The 8,200-nt window shown below is 36.2% G+C and overlaps 1 long non-coding RNA gene across 1 annotated transcript; it reads left to right on the top strand.

Annotated features, from left to right (window-relative positions):
- The first annotated feature begins 915 nt into the window (after nt 1-915).
- LOC145690744 (uncharacterized) lies at nt 916-7,288 on the top strand. The gene is made up of 2 exons (XR_014132266.1): nt 916-1,274; nt 6,782-7,288. It is a non-coding gene; the product is annotated as an uncharacterized LOC145690744 (long non-coding RNA).
- The last annotated feature ends 912 nt before the right edge of the window (nt 7,289-8,200 follow it).

Here is an 8,200-nt window from a genome sequence, read left to right on the forward strand (position 1 = left end):
AAATGTGTTTGGAGAACATTTAATTAACTACGGGAAGCATTGGCGTTAAATAAGCTTTCCGGGCTTAATCCTCCCCCGAAATTGTTTTACTATATTAAAGTAAATGAAATATCCTGCACAATTTTCACATTTTCAGGAATAAAGTTAGCAAAGATTCCCTCCACAAAACAAAATCGTAAATATGCCACTGAACAGAATGTGCATGTTTAGAACGTTAGTAGGAAAATAATGTATGGAAAATTTTCACAAATTGTAATAGAAATATTGTGTTGAATGTAATGTAATATGTTTTCAATGTTGAGAGCAGGGGTAAAAGTGGATCTGAAAAGGTTGGGGGACGGTAGGTAGCGGATGACGTCACGTCGTTCACCCTGCCTATCTTTGCCCATTGTAATTTTTTTTAGGAACTGGGTAGACGCCGTATATATTTTCTCGAGGTGGGGGTGGCGTCCCCCCGTACTTTTACCCCTAGTTGAGAGAGAAAATGTTTTCTAAGTAACACAAAAAATGTTTTACATACATGATAAAGGAAACAGAATAGGCCTATAAACAGAATAAAATGTTTTCCAACATGTCATTTACATTCTTTTCTATTGTTACAAGAAAACATATGAAATATAATTTTTAAAATATTTCGAATATTTTAAAAATAAATTCGTTCGTAAGATAAGAAATATTTTTAAAACTCCTATTAATTTTGTATGGAAATGTGTTTATCTTGTCCTGTAACTTAAATAAAATATTTTCATGTAATATTTTAGAATTATTTGCAGAATATTTTATCGAATGTTGAATAAATTCTCTCACGAGAGTATCGTAGTAGCATTATTACCAATCATTATACTAATTATAGCAGCACCAAAGAAATATATTTGTTAAAAATTTGAAATTTATGATATCCAGTGTGTGAGATTGCTAATTAGCATCGCTACATCAACCGTCATTTGTTTATCAAAGGTACCAGCATTCCTTGCGCGCTATGTTGAATTCACAAGTCAAGACAAGAAGGAATATTTAAAAAATAAATAAATAAAATAAAATAAATCTCACTATATTCAGTCATGTTGAAGAAGATATCTTTATATAGAAAAAGGGTTATAGTTAAGGAGCCAGGAATTATTCATTGAATATCTACCTACTTAAAAAGTTGGTAATATACCCAATTTTAATCAGTTAATGAGTGATTTGAAATTAAAGAAGACTTTTCCGAAGTCGGAGGCACACCTCAACTCTGTTAATAGTGAAGAAGAAAGAAAGAAAGACAAGAAAAGTCGGTAAGTATAACGATTACATAAAATAATTTAGTTTTATTGTCTTTATAAGTGATTGAGTGTCTGTATAGTATACATGAAGCTGCATCAGTTCCCGAATAAGCAGGACGCTCATACTTTTAGGGATTATTCATTGAGTATGTACGAACTTACAAAGGGGGTAACAAAGCGACTTTTATTTACTTATCGACTGATACGAAAATAAAAAAAAGAACGTACCTGTACTTTATATCTGCATATCTGCATGTGTAGTGCCCTTGTACTTTATCTATGACTATGTGTGTGTGGAGGGGGGGATTTAAGGCATATCGCATGTCTTGTGCACATGGGTACTTCTTATATTGCACTACGTAGAAAATTTATGGTATTTCATGTAGAAATGGTAATAGAACACAAGAAACGCAGATCAGGGTGTTCTCATGTATACTATGTATTATCGAGAAATTTATGTTTACAAATTAATAAAGGTATGGGATGCTAGATTTCTATTTTTCATCTCTATACATAAAATACCGTGAAGGTTTACTTTTGGCTCACCAGTCGAAATAATTGCTGAAAAATAGATTCTTTTAATAATTTTCTTTTTATTGTCGGATTGAGTATAGCCCGCTCCCCCCAATGATTTTTAACGAATCATAGTGATTCTAACGATTCATACTAGTTCATAATGAATCGGAATCGCATGTTATAAAGATTTAAGATGTAAATCTTGCGGTAAGGAAGCTTTAGTATAAGTAGTAGTAGTAGCTTTAGTAGCGGTAGTAGTAATAGTAGCAGTAGTAGTAGTAGTTAGTAGCAATAGTAGTAGTAGTGGTGGTAGTTAGTAGCAATAGTAGTAGGAACGGGTTAGAAGCCCCGCAGGGGTTGGTTTGGTTCTGTTCTCGATATAAGTAGTAGTAGTACTGACTCTTCCAGTTCCGGTGACAAAGAACTGGGGGGAGCGGGCTATACACAAGCCTTACTGTCTCCTAAAGATTTGCGCTAGGCGATTTGAAATACGTCACATGGAATAGATAAAATTCAAAAGGAGCGTCAGAAGTAATTGTCGAAAAAGTATAGTTATTCTTTTATGATTTGCGTATATATATACGTTGCCGGATGTATGACGTAAAAACTACAGTGCAAAAAATATAAATCAGCCTGTACTACGTGTAGGGATGTAGAACACAGGTTCCTCTTCCCATTTATCTGTAATAAAGACAGAAATCAACGTGCCCTGCGGGGCTCTAACCCGCCTTCACTTGCTAACGCTCGCTCGGGAATACTATGTGAATTAAATATTTTACTTTGATACAGAAAAGAAACATCTATTAACCTATATGGGGGACCTGTGTTCTAGAAGCTTCCCGCACCAATACTGTCTGAGTCAGAGCATTGCGAAGTTGGAGGTCAGCAGGAGCGAGGGGATGCTTCCAAAGGGAAAATATGCGGGCAAGTCTTTACTTTAGTCAAGGCAGTGACAATGACCAATTGATCTGAACCGGTTTCTGCAGTTACAGTTCCCAAGAAGGAAAGAGAAAACAACGTGCCCTGCGGGACTCTAACCCGCCTTCACTCGCTAATGCTCACCTCTGGTGCTTGGGGTCCCGGGTTCGATCCCAGCCCCCGCCAAGTGAACTTTGTGGTGAACAAACACCGTGTGCGTGGGTTTTCTCGGGGTTCTCCCGTTTCCTCCCACTTTCTTCATTTCACCATTACATTCATTTCTCATAATCATCGTCTCCTTTAGCCTAACCGGCATAATCGTGGGACGTAAAACTAAAAGATTTCATTTCATTTCATTTTTCGCTAATGCTCATTCGGCAATACTATGTACTGACATAATATCACTGCCTTGTTCAAAGTAAAGAGTTTAAAAAGATGCGTACATTACCATTTTTATGACAGGTTATAATGATTCTGCGTGCAGTTTTACTTCTGGTGTGCCACTCGAAAGCAGTGTTTCTTTCAAAAGTAATGTTCCGGGGGCATTGCTCGTGCTATTCTAGTTATTATTATAAACGTATTATTTTGGTCTGCTCCGGGGAGCCACTGCCCTCCCAAAGACAAGTCTGGAAGAAGCACTGCTCGAAATACTTAGTGAAATATAATTCTTTCGCTACTTTCCTTCTTGTTGTCTATTTAATGATTTTCGCCAAGCGACGTATAAATTTTTCACTTATAAATTCAAGGCGACCGTCAGAATTAATTGTCGAAAAATTACAATTCTTTTACGATTTGCGTATTTATACTGATTCCTGATGTGTGGATAAGAAGCCCAAAAAATACAAACCAATCTGTGTTACGGGGCTACTAAAAAGCACGAATGCCATCTAACCGAGTCAGGGAGGGTGAAGGCGGGGGGGGGGGCGAGGGGATGCTTCCGAAGGGAGTAGGCACGTACATTTCTATTTTGGTGACGGGATAATTGCGCGTATATTACCATTTTAATGACGTATTTACGACTTTTTTTTTCACGGGAGAAGGGCTTGGCTAACTTTGTTCTCCAAGATAATTCATTTACTTTAATATAGTAAGTACAATTTCAAGGGGCTTAAGCCCGGAAGCCCCCCTTAAATACACCAGTGGGTTATAATAATTCTTGGGTTCTCTCGAGCAGACGTTTACGCCGAGAACAAAATTTATAGATAAAATATGATGTGAAATATTTTTCGTGAAGGAATGAGAGTGTTAATGTAAGTTATTTCTATCATTGCACAGCTTATTGAAATGGATTTTGAATGCAAATAGGGTAGAAGTAAGCGGCGGGAATTTCCGGTTCATACGTCAGTTGTGAACATCTGCGATGGCCGTAATGTAAACTTTTTTTTTTTTTTAAAGAATTGTGTAATAAAGAGAGAAGGATTATAAAGTTTCTACAGTCATGGTATGGTGAAGCGCGTAAAATCAACTGCGCAAAGTGTGGAAAAGATTTATTCAAGAAGAAAAATTCAGAACAGAGGCAATAGCCCTACATACACTATTTTCTGTCGTAAAGGTAAGAAAGAAAGGCGGTGTAACACTCGTGTATTAGCTGTGAAAGGTATTTTTTTTTTTTTAGGATCGAAATTAAGTGTTTTTGAAGATAAGAATAATTACAAATATTGTAAATGTTTTTGCACCATCCTCGTTTATGCGTGCCCCCCTGCTGTGCTTCTGCCCTGACTCAGATAGCATGCGTGCTTTTTTACTGGCCACCTAACAGAAGTTGTTTCGCTTTTTCTTTTAGAGCTCCTCATTTAGTACATAGGGGGGCGCGGTTGCTCAGTGATAGAGCGTTCACCTCCGGTGCTTGGGGTCCCTGGTTCGATCCCAGCTCGTGCCGTGTGGACTTTCTCGTGGGTTTTCTCGGGGTTCTCCCGTTTCCTCCCACTTTCTTCATTTTTCATTATCACCGTCTCCTTTAGCCTAACCAACATGATCGTGGGATATTAAACTTAAGGATTTCTTTTCGTTTAGTGCATGTTCTGCAAAAAGAAACCGGAAGATGCAAGAAATGCGTCAAAATTTGGTAAAACAGTCTGCTTGAGTATTACCTAATTCTGCCTGCAGGTTTACTATTGGCGTGCCGCTCGAAATAATTGTTGAAAAATTATAATTCTTTCGCTAATTTTCTTATTTTCTCTTAAATGGTTTGCGGCAGGCGACATGTAAATATTTCACCTGGCATATATAAAATTAAAGGGGGCCATCAGACTAGATTTGCCGAAAGATTACAATTATTCTTTTGCGATTTGCGTATATATATATATATATATATATATATATATATATATATATATGTGTGTGTGTGTGTGTGTGTATTGTATTGTGTTCAGGGTTTGCCCAATTGGGCCCAGCCCGGAAAAACCCACCTAGGTTTTTGAGCTTTTCGTTGGTATATTATTGGTGCAATTAAGGTGATCAAGTGATTGGAAGTGGTTCTTATTAGATTTTGGACTTTCCTTGGGCGAATTAGTTGCTTTCGCGCTAAGATATACAACATTCAACGTAAGACCCGAGGGCGCGGTGGCTCAGTTGTAGAGCGTTCACCTCCAGTGCTTGGGGTCCCTGGTTCGATCCCAGCTCGCGCCGTGTGGACTTTGTGGTGGCAAATACCGTGCTCGTGGGTTTTCTCGGGGTTCTCCCGTTTCCTCCCACTTTCTTCATTCCACCATTTCACTCATTTCTCATTATCACCATCTCCTTTAGCCTAACCGCATAACCGTGGGACGTTAAACTTAAAGATTCCATTTTTTTCAACGTAAGACCTTTATAAAGTTGTGAATGCACTGAATGCATTAAAAAAGCCGTACCTTAGATTCAGAGTGGAAAGAATCAAAGAAGTTGTCATTTGAAGAGGGATACACTATGTTTAAATTCTTGTAAAAAAAAAAAAAAAAAAAACCTTTCTGGCTCCCTTTTTATTTTTTCTTCGCTTTAAATACATACTATTTTGCCATGAATACTTCTCAGAATCATCTTCCTGTAAACTTTATTTCCCAAAAGCATGTACTACAAGCGCTGTTATAACATTCAAAACACTTTGAAAATCCTTATTTTAGCAAAATGCGCAATTTTCCCATCTTCAAGTGACACGTTCCATTTAAGTGTCCGTGGAAGAGAGAGTTGAACATGTATAGAGTATATTTGAAGGGTAAGGGGAAAATAGAAGGAATGTCACAAAATTGTATTTTTGAGAAAACGGTGTTTTAATATTGAAAACCTCGTAAAAAGGCATAGGCTTAATCAAATCTTTTGCCTGTTTTTACATAGATATTTTTACATCTACGGATGCATATATATATATACAGGCAAATAGTACCAAAAGTCACCATCTCATAGGACAAAGTACCCAATAAAGCACACACATGGACATTCCTTGTTTTTTCCCCTTACCTTTCATTTCATCCTTTTACTGAATTGTTCTGTCATGTTGGTAGTTTTCTTGAGCATTTCATGATTCATTCCTATATTCGCGATTTTTTGTATTCTTTGCAATGCAACGTATCAAAATTATTCATTTGTATAAGGCAAAATAATATGTATGGCCTGCTCCGTGGGGAAAGAAATCAAGCAAGGTAGCGGTCATCAAGGCCTTAGTAACCACCTCGGCATTCACCTGGTACGACTGAGGGAAAAAGGATGATCGGGTCCAGATTTGAGATCAGAGCATTCGGAATGAGACGCTAGTTCTTCATCAACTCAAATGCTGCCACATGTTTTCAACTTTTTTTTTTTTTTAATAGGTTTAATATTTATAAGATGCTATACTTTTTAAAAAAAATGTGTGACCGCTTCAACATGTTACAACGTCCGTAAGTAAGCTACAGTCTGAGGTATGTCACTTTCAGCTGAAGCTGTTGTCTTCCTTGCCGTTTACATTTTCTTCAGGATGTTACTTTTGTAACACAATATTGTCTTCACAAGCTGCTGTAGGTCCTACACAAACATTTTAAATATTTTTGTAAGTTTAAGATGTAATAATTGATCTTTAATCATTCCCTGCTGTTATTATGTTATTAAACGCTGCCTATTATTTTTATTTTCAGAAACTGTGTAACACAAGAGAAACGTAACTAACGATGAGATCGCGTAGATTATTGGGATTTGGCTTCAACATGTCATACAGAGACGAACAAGAAGATCAGTTAAGAATTCAGCTGCAGTTCCACAGAACTTTAACTGACAATTCGCAGCGTCGAATTTATAGTTAGTTGTGGTAATCAAAAGTGACATTATAAAGAAGCAAATACGTTTTCTGGTTATTCAACAATGTGATATTTCTTGAAAGTTGCAAAAAGTGACATTTCGTGAAAAGATCTATTCCCCATGCGCCGTAGATTTGTAGAACATATTTTCAGCAACATATTTTACATAAATATTGTTGTTGATTTTTTTTAATTAGTGTCAGTGACATAATTTTCTAGAACAAGTGTTGAAGATTGTTCTTAATGTGATATTTGAGAAGATTGTTCTTAATGTATAGAAACAAATAATACGAGCAGCATGAAGATGCTGCTGAAGAGTATTTAAATAAATAATGCCAGAATAGTGTACATTTATATTTTTATTTAACTACTAACCGATATAAACTTATATAGATGTATATTTATTATAGTGTACAGTGTAAATTATAACTACATAATGTTAGCTTGCTCTCATAATTTTAAGCTGCTTTTATTATTATTATTATTATTATTATTATTATTATTATTATTATTATTATTATTATTATTAACTCAAAATCTTATTTACACACAGAATGCTTCAGGGTGTTCCACTGCTACTACTGGTATGTGGCCACGCCGTCTATGTACGTTGGGGTGTCTTATGTGATGTTGCGAGGTTCAGACTGCAAATTAGAGCCTTCACAATCATCGCGTGCCAATTTACAAAGCGGCTATATTGGATTTATTATTTTTAAGATAGGAAAAGGATTGCCAACAATTGTTTCTTGAAATGGATGTCTAAACTTCAATCCTTTTCGTATTAAAAAAAAAAAATCCAATACAGCCGCTTTCAAAACTGGCAGGCGACGATTGTGAACACACTGATGTGCAGTTTGAATGTCGTAAGTCACATAAGACACCCCAACATATATGCACGGCGTGTCCACATACCAGTAGTACCAGTGAAACACCCAGAAACATTTTGTGTGTAAATAAGAGTTTGAGTTTAAAAAAAAATGCTTAAAATTATGAGAGCAAGTTAACATTACGTAGTTATAATTTACACTGTTTATTATTATTATTATTATTATTAGTAGTAGTAGTAGTAGTAGTAGTAGTGGTATTTTATTTTTCTTTTGTTTTTAGTTATTTATCTATTTATTTATTTTTTTGATCTGAGTCTGTGGGCCGCAATGGTTCCTCGTCATGAAGACAGAGTGAGGCAAAGACGTCTAAGCAGGTAAAATTGTACAGAAGAATCTTATGTTTTCTTCCAGCTGCTATGTCACAGCCTGGCCG

Source organism: Thermobia domestica, chromosome 7 (genome assembly GCF_964235325.1).
Source record: "Thermobia domestica chromosome 7, izTheDome1.hap1.1, whole genome shotgun sequence".
In the NCBI taxonomy this organism is placed as follows: Eukaryota; Metazoa; Arthropoda; class Insecta; order Zygentoma; family Lepismatidae; genus Thermobia; species Thermobia domestica.